Source organism: Centruroides vittatus, unplaced genomic scaffold (assembly GCF_030686945.1).
Source record: "Centruroides vittatus isolate TY-2023 unplaced genomic scaffold, ASM3068694v2 contig_1824, whole genome shotgun sequence".
Taxonomy (NCBI): domain Eukaryota; kingdom Metazoa; phylum Arthropoda; class Arachnida; order Scorpiones; family Buthidae; genus Centruroides; species Centruroides vittatus.
This window is the reverse complement of record NW_027121123.1, coordinates 1,004,307-1,023,781: the sequence shown is the minus strand read 5'-3', so window position 1 is coordinate 1,023,781 and position 19,475 is coordinate 1,004,307. Positions and strand designations below refer to the sequence as shown.

The following is a 19,475-nucleotide window of genomic DNA, read 5'->3' as shown; positions in this document are numbered from 1 at the left end:
TGGCGATGCATAAGGTAACAGTTCAGCAGTCTCTCACCACGGTGTCTCAGACTCTAATCCGACCATCGTGGTGTTGTAGGCAGAAGCGGGATTCGTCAGTAAAAACAATGTTGTTCCATTCGGTTGTCCATGTCTGTCGTTCATCGCACCATTGCCGGCGCAAAAGCCTGTGGTTTTGACTCAACGGTACTCGCAGCAATGGATGCCTTGCAGACATTCCACTCTGTTGCAAACGACGTCGAATGGTATGCGTGGACACCGATTGTTGCACAACAGACCGAATTTCTTGTGATATGGTTCGTGATGTGGCACAGCGATTCATCACTGCCATGCGCACGATATGCCTGTCATCACGTGCAGCAGCGCAACGAGATGAGTGCAATTGGTCTCATCGGTCCGTCGTTCCCTCCTGCATCCAGCTGTTACAGATCCGCATCACAGTTGCTTGGTTATGTCCAACACGGATTATCCTTCAGAAAAATCGGTGATCGTGTTGATCACTGATTTCTCTGAAGGATAATCCGCAATCCCTATCGGCAACCATTCTTCTTCAGTCGAACTCAGAGACATGCTTGAAAGATGTTCGTTTTCTTCTGCGTGGCATACTGAAGCTGCTTACGCCAAAAAAAAAAAAAAAAAAAAAAAACGCACGAAAGAACAATTCCAGTACTTCAAAACGGCCTTCTGTTTTCTCTTTATATAGCGCTTGCAGATGGCACAACAGGCACCCATGATGTGCAACTACGCTGAAATGCTAACATTTGCATATCTCATCGCCGCAAACGCATGGTGCAAAATTTTACTTGATTTGGATGCTTCCTTCAGGGTGTTGCATTTTGGATGGCCAGCAGCAGTGTATTTTCTACTAAATATTTCCTTATAAAACACCGACGCGTGACACCCATGGATCCCAACCCTTTTTTTATCCCCTTTTCTTTCTCACCCCACCCCTTCTTCCCCACCCCCATCTTCCCTCTTTTCCATAACACAGGTTGTACCAAAGAGTGATACCCCTCTTACTACTACTACTACTACTACTACTACTACTACTACTACTACTACTACTACTACTACTATTCATTTATATATCTATATACATTAGTATACGTGAGTATCACGGCTAGGAGGGTCTATAGATTGGACTCTACCCTTCGAAATTCAAATATTTTAATAATTAATTAATGAATGCCGAATTTATATTATTATATGCGAAACTTTACATATTTTTCGAGGATTTACTTGGACTTTTAATAATATCTTAAATAAATTAAATCTTCGCTAATGGTATGCATGTAGTCCTATACGTATAGGCTATATAAAATTAATGAATGCACATTACCAGACTTAATTCTTAATTTAATAAAACAAAAATAATTATAATTACTAACAAAATTTTATTTTAAAATTGAAAATATTTACAATTTAAATATTATTAAATATTTAAGCAAATAGAATATAACATTTATTATTCAGAAGAAATAAATGATTTATTTCGGAATAAAGTATAGTACATTCAATTTTCTATTATTTAACTTGATAAATATTGTTTATTTTTAAAATTAATGCTGTGAATTATGACATATTTATGATAAAATTATATTTATTATTATTATTATTAATTTATATTATTTAATATATATATATATATATATTTTCAGTATTATGTTTATAATGCTGAAAAAATTGGGACAAATCAACTTCAAAATATGCAAATTTCCTAATAAATTTGTAAAGAAATTTCTCTAATTATAAAAGAATAAATTCTAATTTTAATAGTGTTAATATTTGCTTCATAAATTCTAATTTTCTTACCTTAAATTTAATAAAAAAAAATATATTCAAAATATAAAAACACTGTTATTATCAATGAAAATATTTAAAAGTTCAGTCTAGATTTATTCAAAGAATTATATATAAGCAGAATTTATATAGCCACAATAATTATAATTTCTATAAATGATTTAAAGTACTTAAGAATTATTACGTGATTTTTTCTATTTTTAGCATGTAAATTATTTATATAATTTACTACGCAAAAGACTATAAATAATAAATTTGTATAGTTTTAATCGTCTTTTAATTAATTTAAAATCTGTAAACTTTTTAAAATGTAGACAACAGTTAAAATTTAATTACGGAATTATTTGCTTGTTTCAGTATTAGTTGTAATATTTAAATACAGTCAAACTATCAATAACGGCTACCTTCAAACGGCGGCCATTTTTATGTTTCCTTCATTGGCCGTTGTTCACAGGTTTGTCTATAACTATATAATACAGTAAAACCCTTGTAAACCGGAATCGCGCGGAATATTTTTCTGGTTTGGCAGGTTTCCGTTTTAAAGAGGTTTTCTTTTTTAAACATATAAAATCATTGTTTGGAAGAATTTTTCCGTTTAAATAGGTTCCGTTTTGGACAGGTTTTACAGTAAATTAAATTTAAACAAGTGAAATAAAATTTTAATTCTTTTATTGTTATGTTGGGTTAAGTGAGATATACTCGGTTAACACCGGTGGCTGTGTACTATGCCGGACCAAAGTCAAGGCATAGTAACCAAAACAGAAATTAAAGAAGTGTATCAGTGTGTGTGTCTGTATTCAGGAATTTTCTCACAATATGACATGTATTCAATATAGTGGCCTACTGTAGTGTGATGTATGTGTTTCTACTCAATTGTAATGTGCCCAGGCTTTTGTGTAGTGTGTGTGGTATGACACCTGTAGAGGAGAGAACAACAGGTACAATAAGCACCCTATCCATCCTCCACAGATGCCTTATTTCCTGGGCGAGTTCTGTGTACTTGCTAATTTTTTCAGTGCATGCGTTTTGTATATTGTGAGTGTTTGGAATGGATATGTCTATAACGTATGTGATTTTATTGTGTTTGTCAATGAGTGTGATGTCTGGTCTGTTGTGGTAAATTGTTTTATCTGTGATTATGGCTCTGTCGTAGTACATTTTGTGCGTGTTGTTTTCCAAAACTGTCTGTGGAATGTATTTGTAGTATGGTTCGTGGATGTCTACTAATTTGTGTTTGTTTGCAAGCTCTTGGTGTATTATATTTGCTACTTGATTATGTCTGTGTAAATAATCTGTCTGTGCCAAGAGCTTGCAACCAGAAGTTATGTGTTGTATAGTTTCTGGCATGATGTGACATTTTCTGCACGTGTCATTCGTGAGTGTTGCATCTTTGAGTTTGTGTTTTCTGTAGTTTTTAGTATTTATGACCTGATCCTGTATGGCAATCATGAATCCTTCCGTCTCCCCAAAGAGGCATCCCCGAGCTAACCAGCTGTTTGACGCAGTTTTGTCAACAAAATCCTGGGCCAGATCATAAGGATGCCTGCCATGGAGTGCCTTTCGAGCCCACGATTGCTTAATGGTGTCTATGCTTTTTATATGTTGCGTTGTGTCCATATGATGTGAGTGTAAGTTTAATGGTGTGTTATTTGAGTCTGCTAGAGTTACTGCTTTATGTAATTGTGATGTTTCTTGTTTTTTGTAGAAAAACTCTCGCAGTGACTGTATTTGTTTGTAGTGAAGGTTAACTATGTCAATCAGGCCACGTCCGCCATCTTTACGTGGAAGGGTTAATCTTTCTGTGGCAGATTTAGGATGATGATGTTTATGCTTAGTAAGTGTTGTTCTTGTTTTCCTTTGGAGTTGCTCAAGATCTGTGTGAGTCCAATGTATAACTCCAAAAGAATATGTGAGTACTGGGATGACATATGTGTTTATTGCTTTAACTGTGTGTTTTGCATTTAACTGTGTTCTGAGAATAGCATTTAACCTACTTTGGTATTCTTTAATTAATCTTTGCTTTATTTGTGCATGTTCTGTTAGTTTGGCCTGTTGGAATCCTAAATACTTGTAGAACTCGCCCTCTTCCATGGATTCAATAATGTCTCCATTTCCAAGTGCAAAATCTTCTTTCTTCAGGATTCCTTTTTCTATGTGAAGTGTTTTGCATTTATCTAGGCCAAATTCCATTTGTATGTCCTTGGTGTATGAATGTGTGATTTGTAGGAGTTGATGAAGTTGTTTTTGTGTGGATGCATAAAGTTTTATGTCATCCATGTACATGAGATGTGACAGTGTATACTGTGTTGTTTTTTCATGTCTGATATTGTAACCATATTGCGTGTTGTTTAACATGTTGGATAATGGATTCAGGGCTAGGCAGAACCAGAGAGGACTCAAGGAATCTCCTTGAAAAATTCCTCGCCTAATAAAAATTTGGTTTGTTTGTATGGAAGTGTTACTAACCCTGAGATGTAGTGTTGTTCTCCAGTGCTGCATAGTGTTTTGAAAGAATGCAATGAGTGATGGATGTATTTTGTACATGTGTAGGATATGTAGCAGCCAACTGTGTGGAACACTGTCGAATGCTTTTCTGTAGTCTATATATGCCATGTGTATGTTTCTGTGTTGTTTGTGTGCTTGCCGTAGAATGACTGAATCTATGAGTAACTGTTCTTTGCATCCCCTGTGATTTCTACGGCAACCTTTTTGTTGTTCTGTTAGAATGTCGTGTTCTTCAATATGTTTGTATATTTTGTTTGCGATACAGGATGTCAATAATTTGTAGAGTGTTGGAAGACATGTAATTGGTCTGTATTGTGTGGGGTCTGTGGTATTGTTGTTTTTGGGTTTCATGTAGGTGATGCCCTGAGTAAGAAAATTTGGCATGTCTTGTGGATTGATGATGATGTGTGTTAGATGTTTAGCTAGTTCCTGGTGCAGTGATGTAAACTTTTTGTACTAGAAATTGTGAATGTTGTCTACACCAGGTGTCTTCCAGTTGTGTGCTCTGTTAACAGTGTATTGGAAATCATGTATGTTTATTTCAGCACAGGGCATAGTTGGTATGTTGTGCAAGTTTCTGTTCTCCTCCTCGATCCAGCCTGCATCAGCATTGTGCGTGACAGCACTGGACCAAAGAGAAGACCAATATGTTGTGAGTTCTTCTTCTGTTGGTGTGCCACTGTGCTGTGTATCAGTGTTTGCTTTGTTATTAATTTGTCTGTAAAAGAGTTTTTCATTGTTTGTAAATAATTTATTTTGTTGTTTTCGTAGTGTACATGTTTTGTATCGTTTGAGTCTACGTGCTTTGGCAGCAAGTTTTTGTTTTAGTGTATCAATGTATTCTGTAATGCGTGTGTTGTGATGTTCGTGTTTTGTGTGTGTTTTTATTTTCTTGAAAATGTTTTTGAGCTGTTTCCTTAATTTGGGTGTTATGTTGTTTTTAGTGTATTGTGTCAACCTGCCTAATTGCTGTCTAATGTCATTTATTTGTATTTCTATTCTTCTCTGCCAGGCAGGCTTGTGATAGAATTGTGTTTTCTGTGTATTTGTCTGTGACTGTACTTTCAGTCCATGGTGTGTCACTACTGTGACTGCCCCAGCATAAACTAATGTATGAATGTCTGCGAGTGTAGAAATTGAATGAATGTAGTGTGGTAGTAAGTGAGTGTTTACATAATTTAGTGTTTTTCCTACTTCCTTTGACGTGTTGATTTTTGGTATTCGTGGTCGTTGTGTGGGATCTGTGCCTGTATATTTAGTGAGTGTTTCCTGAAATATAAGTGAGAGCGTATTAACTAAATCTATGTCTATGTTATCAGTGATGGACGAGGAAGTGTCTGTAGTATCATTAGTGGTAATTGTTGTATGTGTGTTATTATCAATGCTTGTTGCTGGATTATCCTGACAGGTTACATGATCTTCATTAATGTTAGATGTTTCTGTCTGTTGATATATTTGATCAGCAACCTGTTGTTTGATAAGTTCAAGTGTTGTTTGTGAGATAAGGTTGTTGTGTATAATTGTTCTTTTTTGATCAACAACCATTTGTTCAGTGACAGTGAGGTGAGGATATTGTTGTGTGAATTTATGGTGTAGTTGTTGTCTGTACGCTGTCACGTTTGTTTCAAGTTTTGTGATCGTGTAATAAGTACGGATGATAAACTCGTTCATTTCTACTGTCCATTTCATCCGTTGGCGTGGTTTTCCAGCCTTTGTGGTCTGTGGATGCATTGCCACAGAAACACCAAGGCTGGGTTGGTTCCTCACATCTGTTGAGGGCATTGCAGTAGCCATGCTTGGGCCGGTGCTGCTTTCGCCACCGGTAACCAAGGGAGACTGTGGCCTATTTTTCGAACGTGAGCCTCTGCCTAACTCACGAACGCGGACCTTGTTAACCCGGGCGACGTCCGAGCCGGTATCACATTTAGATCTGGTTACTACCATGATACGTATCTCCACAGAATGTGGGTGTGTGGTCACTCTTAGCTTCATTTCTCCCCATAGACCTTACTGGCATGGGTGTCCCTACCAGGAGCTTGTGCTCCAGCCTGCATTGCCCTATGGATCAGTAAAATTACTGGGCTCTCCCACCACGACCAGGTGGTGACCATGGGAGAGTTATTGTTATTATTATTATTATATATTATTATATCATCATTATTATTATATTACACATTTTCCTCTCTTAAAATGAGTATTACAGACACAATTTTGACACACCTTCGGTATAACAGAAACTTGGATAACTTCTGAACTGACTTATAAGTCAAATTATCTTGATAAATTTACAATTGAATCAGTAATGGTACATAAACCAATAGGCCCAGGTCGTCCGAGCGGTGGTCTCTGTATATTAATAAAAAAAGATTTTTGTAAAATAATACAAACAAAAAAATCCGACAACTACATCCTTCTTCTTATTTCAATCAACAAACCTATTCTTACAAATATAACTAATAAATTAATGACCTTAATGCTCGTTTACATCCCTCCTGATGATTTAACAAATCTAAATGAAACCTGCAAACCAATTGATATTTGGCAACATACGACTCCATACTCTATTATACCATTTAATTCAAGAATTAGTGAAACAATGGACTCAAGATATGATGGACCTAATTCTTTAATACAAAATATCGTCAGTCGAAAGACAAACAGCTTAATAGACTGGGTAAAAAACTAATAGAAATAATAACGAATCTTAAAATGTATATAATAAATGGACGCATCAAACCTGATATTCCTGCAGAATACACCTGTTCAACATATGCCGAAAAATCCAGTATTGATTATACAATCTACTCAGACTTACTACTGGATTGCTGTCTGAACTTCACCACAACTACTTTTGACATCTCTAATCACCTACCTACAATAGCAAAATTTTTACTATTTTCGCCTAAGAAATCAGACAACTTAAGTACAAAACCTCAAGATATTCAACGGAAATTGAAAATTAATTTACTGACATTCCAATAATAACAGAAAACAATAGTGAAGAAATTTATAAATTAATGAAAAATGTAATGAATGATTATATATACAATAATAATGAAAAAAGAAACTTCCATAATAGATTCCGAAAAATCTGATATGATTTTGAATGTCATAAAATGAAAATAGAAAAGCAATCTAAGCTAAAAATTTTCAGACTAAACTCTAATGATATTGACTTTGATAATTACAAGAAAGTCAAACAATCCTACAACAACTTACTCAAGACAAAAAAGAAAAACTACTTCAGGAAACTCGAATCAAACTTAGTAAAAAACAGTAAAGACAGTAAATTATTCTGGTCTACAATAAGAAGATTTCATTTTAAATCAAACCTAACTGAAAAATCACCATAGACTTCGACACTTGGAAAAATTTCTATCAAAGATTCCCAAAAATTCACTCAAATTTACTACCAATAATAAACACTGATGCTTATAACGAATACTTAGACTCCGATTTTACCATTGATGAACTAAATGAAGCAATACAGAAAACAAAAAGTAACTAAACCCCAGGAAATAATAATATTCCCAGTAAATTTCTAAAAATGCTTTCAAATAAAGTCAGGTTAAAACTGTTAAATCGCTTTAACACCATGTACAAAGCCATCTCTTACCCGGACTCTTGGAATTCAGTTATCCTTACCATGATCCAAAAAAGGGTGATCAGCTTTCCCGTAGTAATTACAGACCAATAGCATTACTCTCAACTTTAAGAAAATGCTTCACCTCAATACTGACAAAAAAAATTTTAACAATGGACTAAAGATACTGATCTGGAAGCTAAATTTAAATATGCTTTTACTAAAAATAAAGGAACTGAATCAGCAATATTCATATTACTAATGATAATGCAACTTCATCTACTAAAAAAACATAGAAAAGTATATGCTGCTTTCATTGATATACAAAAAGCTATTGATTCAATCTATATCCCACTACTAGTAAATAACTTAAAAGCCTGCGGTGCAAGTACTCTATTCTCAACTACTATAAAAAAGCTTTTCTCAAATTATAACATAAAGATCAAACAAGGCATGACTCTTTCTCGAGGTGTTCTTCAAGGTGTCCCCTTTCGCCATATTTATTTAACTTCTATCTGCTCGGCATTGATCAACTTTTCCATAATTCAACCTATGGCATTAAAATAAAGAACAGAATCTTTCACTACATATTATTCGCAGATGATCTAGTAATACTAGAACCCATCAAAATTTCATTACAAAGAAAAATTAACCAGTTAAATCTTTATTTTAAATCAATTAACTTAGTAATGAATCCGACTAAAACCAACATTATTATTTTTCTCAATAATAGCAAAATATATGAAAAACAAACTAAAATATACCATGACAATAGTCTACTACAAACAGTTAATGAAGTAAACTATCTGGATGTCGTCTTTGATGAAACGTAACCTTCATTTCTATGTATCATCCCCTGTAAAAGAAAATCTTTCCCTTTTGCTAATAAACTTGAATTGAATATTGAAAATAAAAATTAATTTAAAAACTTCTTATCTTAATAGAGTCAATATGAGAATGTTAAATTTAATAAAGGAATAATCTTAAAGTAGATAGATAGAGTGGGAGTTATTCTTCAATTTAAATTATTATTATTATTATTCATATTACTTTAAAATTATTAATATTTGATTTTTTATTTTCAAATTTAATATAATATAATAAAAATTTTATAAATTTGACATTCTATATGACAATTTTTATGATGAATCAGTAGCAATTTTAATTAATTTTCAATGTCAGGTGTACAATTTGTAAAAACTGATAACATTTTTAATAAATGAAATAGGGTATAACTTTTTAAAATTGTAAAGTATTTACATTAAATTCCTTTTTAAGTCCTTTAAATATGGATTTAATTTATATATATTTATTTAATACATAATACAGTAGAGAATCGTTTATCCGAATCAATTGGGGACTGGGGTTGTTCGGATAACCGGTTATGTACGAAAAAATATATTAACCTGTCTGATGTTCAAATTTTTTTCCGCTGCGTGTCGCTTCATGTTGAATTTTCGTCGATTTTAAGCCTAACGAAAATTTTTATAATAATAATCGAGGCTATTGTATCGTTAAAAATTATTTCTTTATTTTGTACAAACACAATAAATATATTGAAAAATATAAAAACATAAAAATTATACTTTAGAAGTAAATCTAGTATCAAAAAAGTTCGATTCAGCACGACACAGTCCGACTGGAAAGCGTTCGGATAACCGTCGATTCGGATAACCGGGGTTCGGATTAACGACTCTCTACTGTATAATGATACTATGTTTTAACATCATATAATTAATTTTATAAAGGATTTATAAAAGAAAAAAACAAATATAAAAATTTTCTTAAATATTATTCATTAAGTTTATTAAGTTACAATTAAATTTCTATATTAATATATAATTTAAATATATATAAATTAATAATATATACACAATTAGGAATTACCAGACAAAAGATGATATTCACCCCCAATTAACTCACAATATTTTCTTGGAGAAGAGAGAGTTAAATTAAATAAACTCAAATATAATATATAAATTTCGTTATTTATATATTAAATAATGTTAGATATTTTTTGTATAAATAATAAAAAATAAATAATATTTTTCTCTATTTAACAATTGAGATAGGTTCATGAGAAGGGAGGTTACAGAGTTTAATAGAACTTGAACAGGAAACATGACAGTTTGGTATAAATATTATCACTTTTATAATAAATATATATTTATATATACAGTGTATGTTTGTCTATTTAATATATTTTTCTTACAGATGTATTTCTAAAAATATTTATATAACTTTCTATTAAAATATATATGTATATATATAAAATTTCTTCTAGTAAAGTTACCTATTGATACACATCAAAAATAAATTGTAATAATAAAATTGAATTCAAAATATTCTTTAGAAAGTCTAGAAAGTCTAAAAATATCTTATATATTTTTTTATTTTTATGTTATAATAATAATAATAATATATAAATAAAAGCTTTATTTTATTACAATGATAAAATTTTAATTGTATTATTTAATAATAATAAATAATTTATAAAATGTTAATAAATTAAATGAATTTTTAAAAGTTAAATATTATAAAATTCCAAATATTTAATCCATTAAAAATAAATAAATAAAATCAAAATTTAAAATTTGCAATTTATAAATTCATTTTTTAAATATTAAAATAGCAAATAAATAAATAAATAAATAAATATTCTGCTTTTCAATTATTTAAATATAATCTTTAAATAAATAATATTAAAACTAATTTTAGTATTTAAATTTTATAAACTTTATAATTTCTATATAAATTTTTCTATTGGTAAATATTTGATTGTGTTAAAGAAAAATATTTATAAATGGTACTAATTTAATATTTCGTGTAACTGATATATTCGTGAGCGAGCGACTTTATTTTGATCATGATTGATTTTCAAGGTTGCACGTCTTGCACGATGCGATTTTATTACAGTTGCACATGCATGTAATGCTTTTTTTATATATACAATATTATAATTTAAATTCCCTGACTTTTTAAAACATGTAACACGTTGGTATAATATTATAATAAATTTTCAAAAAAATTATATTTTATTCACGTTTCAACTTCTTATACTTTCTTCCTTCTTAATTCGAGGAAATTTTGTGAAAAATCAACAGTTTAAATACATTCAAAGATGGATTCTAAAGCAAAATGCAAGATCTTGACACTGAAGAAAGAACGCTATCCTAAGAAAGAGCTAAATTTTTCTAAACAGAAATAAGCAAGAGCAGAACTCTAACAGGAATAAGACTAAATAAAGAGCAAGTTCCTAATCAACAAGCTAAACAAAAGCAAGATCCTAAACAGAGAAACATATAAGAGCAAGACTAAGCATAAAGTTAAACAAGAGGAAGATCCTAATGATAGTAAACCATAATCAAAAGAGCTAAACAAGAAATTAATTATTGAAAAATTAATTAAATTCATTTAAAATTAATTAATTTTAATAATTAATTTATTATAAATATAGTTCTTTGTTAAAATTGTGTTCTTTGAAACATTAGCCTTAGTCTTTAACAGAGTACAACATAGCTTCATTATTAAAAATCCATCAAATAATACCATTCTAATGAGATTATATACAGCGCATTCACTTGTAATATCTGTAAAAATTCAGAATATATTTTAAAATTTTATAATAATAATAACAATTCAGAAACAAATTGTTTATAATATAGGTTTTTTAACAATTTAGTAACAGTGCATAAGTTATAGATTTTTAGTCAAAGGAATAATTTAAATTTAGACGACAAGTATCGAAATTTGTTCATCCCTAGAGAAAAATTTTGATTATGTTTAGAATTTACAATAAAAATTCTATTATATAAGAAACCATCCAAAGAATAAGAATTTAGAATTATTAGAAATTTAAATATTTTACAAATGCGCACAATTAAAGAATTATTTTATATAATTCTAAAAATTATAACATTTTATCTGATTACTGATAAAGCTGTTACTTCAAATTAAATTATAAAAAAAGAATTTATATAGTTTTAAATGAATTATCTAATTTATAGAATAAAAATTTTTTTTATAAAGACATTTTCTGACATGGAATATGTAATTTAATAAATCATAAAAAATATTATTTTTTTCTAGGTGAATGAGTTTTTTCACACAAAGTTTACTTAAAAAACATTACTATTTTAACTTTAAACAAAAGAAAATTACACGATTCATCTGTCTTACTGAAACAATAGAATCTATGTTTAAAAAATATAAAAGTAAAAAATATAAAAGAAAAAATATCAAACCAACACACATGATAAAGATCAAAATATCAAAATAACTTTTCAATCATGATGATGACTGTTTCTTGGATACATATATCATAATTTGAGAGAATTTTTTGAAAAATGTCAATATATATATATATATATATATATATATATACACATAAAATAATGCTTATATATATATATATATTTTTTTTTTTTTTTTCCTTAGGAAAAGAATATTTAAGATACATCTGAGTATATCTTAAAAATTTAATTTACGGAATTGTATTCAGATAAATAAAATATAATATTCATTACATTAATAATAAATTTGGGATTAAAACTTCTATAAAATAATTTATTTTATTTAATATATATATTTAAGAGAGCCTTTGTAAGTATAAAATATATAATAAAATAATTTATCTCATGAGTAAAAATTATAAAAGTAATTTAAATATATTTATATAATGCTTCTTAATAGATAAGAAAAACATTTATTTGTTATACTTTTATGTAATTTAATCTAAATTTTGTTATGTAATTGAATTATCTCATTATAATAGTCAATTCAGTATTTACTTTCCAATGCTCTAATACTCTTTCATCAACTTATAATTTAATTTCCATATAAATCTATAGTTAATTAGAATTTTAACTGTTTTAAATTATTCTGTTGAGCATTATTTCCTTTTAAAATCCTTTTATTACTTAATCATCTACTTTGCCTGTAACATAACAAATATACTTAAGCCAGCTTTCTATCTAAATAACATATAAGTAAGTAATTTTTATGATTTATTCAAATAAATTATTAAAAAAATGATTTCAAATAGCTTAATTTATGTAAATTTTACAATGTTTTTAACGAAAGAGATTTATTATATCAAAGTAAAACAATTTTTTTTAATATGTTTATTGACATTTAACATTTTATTTTATTACTTGACATAAAATATCCATTATAATAAAAGCATTTTTGATTAAACTGTTTTAATTTAATGATGTTTTATTTATTTATAAATAAGAAAAGTTTAAAGAATAATGATATAAATTAGATACATTTTAAGATTTTATTACTTTTTTAATATAAAATAAATTTAAAAAATAAAAATAAATATATTAAAGTTAAATACAATAATTACAAAATGACAAAGAGTTAATTATATTTATTTAAATATTGTAAAAAAAAGGAAGAGCAGGAGGAGAAAAGTTATTAGTTCTTCAATTTCATTTTCAAAACTTGAATTTTAAAATATAATAAAATATTTATATTATTTATTTATTTTTATAATTTTTAAATAAAAAAAAGTAAATAAATGTAAATAAATATTTACTTTTTCTCCCTTTGTATCTGAAATGAAGAAATGTAAATATTAATAAATTGCAACTTATTTTTGTTACTGGTGAGTAAGTTTGAATAAGTTATCATTTTTTATATGATGATTATCGCAGTCAATTTATAGTATTTCAATTGTAGTGAAATGTATATAGCTAGAATGTTATATATTATTAAAATTGTTATTAATTTTATGTTACTCTTAAGATAAGAAAACAAGTAAATGGTTATAACTTTTCTCCTGTTTTCACTTAAGAATGAGAGCTTCTAAATATTTCTACAAATAGTTAAAGTTTGCAAAAAAAAAAAAAAAAAAAAAAAAAAAAAAAAAAAAAAAAATATGATTAAATACTAAAATATTCTTGTTCCCTTAATTTACTTTATATTTATTTTTACTGTGTTTTGCTACATTATGAATGCTTGTACCTATGTTTAATTTGTATTATTTTTGTACAAATGACAAAATAATTTCTTCTTTTTAGTGCAGAAAAAGAAGAATATGCATTCTATCCTTAATTATATTAAGAATAGAATGCATATTATTCCATAGAAAAATTATAAAGATGTATAAAATATCTATTAGAATACATTAAAATATTATAAATATTATTCATTTTTGCTACCTCTATCTAGAAAATATGTATCTAGATAAGAAATTAAACTTTAACAATGTTTAAAAGGTGATAACCTTTTATAAAATGGATAAGAAAAGGCATATAATGTTATAGTTGTCATTTAGTACATAGTATAACAATATTCTTCTATGTTTAATAATGTAGCCATGTTCTAAATACCCTTTATAATAAGATACATAAATAATTTTCCTTATTATTACCTCTTTATATTTTTATCTTTATCATATAAAAATAAATATTAATTTCCTTGTTTTTTTGTAAACAAAAAGAACTGGAAAATTTTTCTTTACATAAAGAAAAAATATATCAAATATTTTTAAAGATAACGAAAGAAAAAAATATATAAATATTAATAATTTTCTTTGCCTTTATCTAATTCATATTTTTTCAGCAATTTTTTATCTGCTGCTTCATGCCCATTATATAAAGAATGTAAACAAAGCCATATTTATGAATAAAAAAGAATTACATTTCTGTTTATGTAGTTTTATTCACGTAATTATATTTAATATTATAAACAAATTGCTAATTTTATTAACATCATTATTAATATTTTTTTAAATTTTATTTTATATCATTCAAACAATGTATACGCTTTATTTCTCCATTTATTTATATCTTACTCCCCCTTTCTTACTCCCAGGAGATAAAATATATTATAAATATTAATAAAATTTACTATTTATCTTAAAATAATTAAATTTATTAAAAAAATTCAGGTATGTTAGTGCTATCTTCTATGGAATTGAGAATTGCGAAGTTACACAGGCATATAAAATAATATATTTTCATTAAAATATTCAATAATTTTATATATGTTGATATAGAAAGTTAGAATTTATAATATTTAACAGGAAACATAGTTTTGTTTACAGATTAAATTTTTTTCTGTATAGAAGAATGAATGTTTCCACAAATTGGTATTTTAAGAATATTGACTGTATGACTAACACTAAAAAAGTCATATAAGTTTAGTAGTCTTTGGTAAAAGAAAGTGTATTCTATTCCCTAAGGTCATTTTTAAGAAACTGAATAGTATTTGATGTAAGTTGTTTCTCTAGAGACACTCTCCGCCTTTTCATTTCATTCCTTTTTTCCTTATTCTAACTTAAAGCAGGGATTCCATGTTATTTATTGATTGATTGATTTCCAAATAATATATATAATAATAATAAAAATGAACATTCCTATTAGAGAAAAATTCATCGATCGATTTAGAATAAATATTTAACTACAAGAATAAACAATTCTCTTAAAAAAAAACAAAAGAAAAAGTAAGAAAATAGCCACACCAGCATCCTTTACAAAATACTATATCCTAACTGCTCCTATAAAGGTTTATCATTACTAATTATAATTTAAAATATATATTTAGGGTATTAAATATATTTAAAGTGGATTTTTTTTATTTTAGAATGCTTTTAAAATGTTTACAATATGAAGGATTTTTATTTTTATTACTGCAGTTGTGAGGTTTCAATCAAAAGTTTATTAACGAAAGGATAAGATCTCCTGTTATGTAGTTGATTATTTTATCGAACGATGAGACATAATGAATAAACCTTAATCCAACATTAATGATGGAGAGAAGTGAATCATATTCTATAGAAAACCGCTATTCAAGCCATCACTCATCCCCTTCAATCATTGAAATAGCAATAACATAGCATCTTTGTTCTTATGGAAATTTCAAATATTCGAAAAATTCCGATTTTATAACATTTTTCCGACAGATTAAAATGAAAATTTTGAATATAAAAAAGCCATAAAAACGAATAATATTGTATAAAAATATATTATATATTTATTATAAACAATAGTTTATAAGTTAGAAAAGTTTTATCTTTATTTCATTTATATTCGCTTCTTTAAATAAAATATTTAAAATTTATACTTTCAAAATTAATAAAGTAAAAAACAATCTAAGACTTTGATACGAAATTAAAGACAACCAATACAGTAAAACTTCCACTAGCGGCCACCTCCGAACAACGGACATTTTTTTATGTTCGTGCCAGTGGCCGTTGTTCAGAGGTTTAATTATATTTAAAATAAAGCTATAAATTTAAAATAAAGCGTATATATTTCCTGGTTTTTACTATGTCTGAATAAAACAAAATACTGTAATATTTCTGAAATAGTTCTTGATGAAAACTTGTTTTCTTGACATAAATCATATTTATTTTTCGGATTTTTCTTAATTTTTATACGTTTTACAGACAAAATAAAACTCTAGACAAGGTTTTCTATAGTTTGATTCGACTCTTCACTTTACTTTTAAAAGAAAGAACATATAAACACAAACATTAATATTGCTGATTTGTATAGAGATTTTAATTATAAATTTATTTTATTAATTATTTTGGATGTTTATTTCCATATAAAACTTTGCTGAATATATTTCTATAACTATAAACTAACATGTAGCCTATGTATATAATACACACACACGTCCTGGTTTGTCCGGGACAATATCTGATTTCTCTTGCTTTTAACCCTCAAAAATATAATAAAACTTAAATAAAACCATTTTAAAGGTCTTCTATAAGGCCAATATATAAATATTTTTCTAAAAAATAATGCAATTTTAGCTAATTTTAGATCCATTTTTTACTTATACCTAACAACTGTTACTCTAAATATACATAAATGTGTACTGTACATTTGTATACATTATGTGTATCTCAGAATCGGATTTGTACATAAGCATGGGCGCCAAATCTAACGGATCGGAATCCATTAGGCCTCATAATAATATTTTAAGTGGTGCCGAACGGGTTCCATGGAATTGATACCCAAACATACAGAGTAGTCGAGAGCTTGTATGGAGCACGGGGTAAAACGGGTCCCTTTATCCTTTCTGTTTTTGAACAAATGAAGTACTTAGAATGTTTATTTATTAATAAAAAGCAGTATCAAATATTTTATTTTCTGTTAGTAAAAATTACGATAATTTTACAGGAGTAGGAACCATTAAGCTTTCTCTAGTACAGGGAAAAATCCCAGCTCTCCCCACTCTCTCGAAAGCCCTGCATACACATGATCTAAACAAGCTGCAGCTTATGGCCTTAGGAAAAGTTAAGGATATAAGCCTGTAGCTTACTGCCTCACATTATTACACATATCATTATTTGGCGGAGGAGAAAGGCCTATTATATGTTGTACTTAGGGTCACTACAAGTCTAAATCCACCCCTGATGTACAGGTACAAAATTATATCGATTTTATATTAGTAAAATGATTAAAAACACGAATTAAATATTATAAAATTCCATCTTGAAACTAAAATTTCTAATTTTGTACAACGTATTTTTGACATTTAAATAATATTCAAAGCAAAAATACACTACACATTTTCTATTTCAAGTTAAAATTTCTAAATTTATTCATCATTAATTTTTATGTTTAGACAGCAAATTTCTTCCTTTTTTATTGCTAAAGTAGAAATCTTTACTTTAGTTAATCATAACTTTTTTAGATTTTTAATTATTAGGGTAGAACCTACTCGAAGGTGTAAGATGAAGAAAGGCGGGGGGATGAGAAAGAAGATAGGAAAGAGCAGAGAAGGCGATAACCGAGTGGTTACTTCTGTACTAAATTTTTAAATTATTAACTCGTAAAATATATTAATTAAAAATTTAAAAAATAGTAATTAGTTTAAGAAACGAATTTTTTATATTCTTTTTTTTAAAATATATAAATTTACTTTTTTAATTTTTAAATTTAAAGATGGTTAAAAGCAGGAAGAGAGAATCCAGACTATCGTTATCTAACTCTACCAATGCTGATATAAAAGTTATTTTCGAGATGTTCTTAATTACTTTGATGTTATTTTTAAATCTTTGCCTAGATGTGATAATTTTCGAATAGTTTTTCACACGAAAAATATCTAAAATTTTAAATAAAATAATGTTAAATATTCGAAAAGTTAGCATCCTTCAAGATGAAAGATAATAATGATATTATTGATTAATTAATTAATTATCATTTACTGATAGGATTTAATCGATTTTTCAAAGTTTTCTGGTCAAAATTGTTGTGTCTTCTATTGAATATCGCTAATTTATATGATGTCATGGTAACACATTAAAGTACAATGACCCCAAGTCATATTTAATAAAGGTTAAGCACTGTGCAGGTATCCTCATTTGAAATTCGAAAATAATATTTTTACACCTTAAAATTTAATTATTAACTTTAAAATTATTGCACTTTAATAATTAAACGATTGTTTTAGTAGTGGGTGTTGGATATTCACCTTTATGTACTTTAAAAGTTCAATTTATACATATCCTAAGGACAATAGCCTGAAAGAGAAATGGAATTTTATATCAATAAAAATTGATAAACAAATAAATAAAACTGTATAAATCCATGAAACATATAAACTGATAAATTGATTCTGTAAAGATTTGTTGGATGTTGTTTGTCACGTTCGTTTGTCTGTACGGAATTTATTCTAAAATATGTTTGAGTTGGGTTAACTGGAAATTTTATCAAGTACTATATGATATAGCTATAATTATAATTATATAATCTTTAATAGGAATATTAACTATTTAATGTCTGAATTTACTAACTTCGGAGATGCTAAAATTTGAGATTTATAATTGACTGATTACACTTCTATTCCGGCCTATCAGAGGGGTGGATAAAATCACTAAACACTAGTCAAGGGTTCGGGCCTCACGTGGATTGGGCATGTGGTTTTTCGGATTTTCTTCACATGTCTAACACCTAATAGGGGTCAGTTTTCCATAGAAAATTCTCCCTGGGGTCATTTCTCTCCTGGCAGTACAATGACAAATAGGATGTATGATTAAAGGAATAAGGAAAATACCTGTGTATTTTCCTTACTCCTTTAATCATACATCCTACTCCGAGTTGTATTATTACATATAATTAATAAAGAATTTATTTTCGCAAGCAAAATAATAATATTTCTAAGTTTTAATTTCGAATTTAAACAGAAGTTTAATATGAATTTTAAATTGTATAATTGTAATCAGCTCTATTTAAAATTCTCGACAAATTTCCAACTTTTTAGTAAATTTTCATGAAATTTTCTCATTAATTTAAATATTAATAAACGAAATAAATCTATATAATATTTACGTGTATACTTAAGAAAATGTTTATAAAATTTTAAAATATTAAAATATATAGAGATTTATTAATTAAAATTAAATTTTTAGGAGGAAACGAACCGCAATTCTCCATCGTATTGAGAAGATAAATATTTAAATTTAATATTATTTTAGGTGAAAAATACGAAAAATGGGCATGAAAAATAAAGTTTTGAAGCGCATTATACATTATTATTATTAAATAATTTATATTTATTATATAATTTATAATATTTACTAACATTTCTAGTTGTAGACATTTGTACGAAGTCGAATTAA

General features: G+C 27.6%; 1 protein-coding gene across 2 annotated transcripts in view; it reads right to left on the bottom strand.

Annotated features, from left to right (window-relative positions):
- The window catches only part of Elk (Eag-like K[+] channel), a 63,718-nt gene that overhangs the window by 32,284 nt on the left and 11,959 nt on the right, over positions 1–19,475 (bottom strand). Inside the window, exons 1-2 of one of the 2 annotated variants that reach the window (XM_067264134.1) lie at positions 15,505–15,701; positions 13,434–13,450 (exon numbers count right to left, since the gene is read on the bottom strand). The exons of the other annotated variant lie outside the window; for it this stretch is intronic. The gene's annotated coding sequence lies outside the window, so the exon portion shown is untranslated. Of the gene's footprint in view, positions 1–13,433; positions 13,451–15,504; positions 15,702–19,475 lie in introns of those variants that run through there. 2 annotated transcript variants of the gene reach the window in all.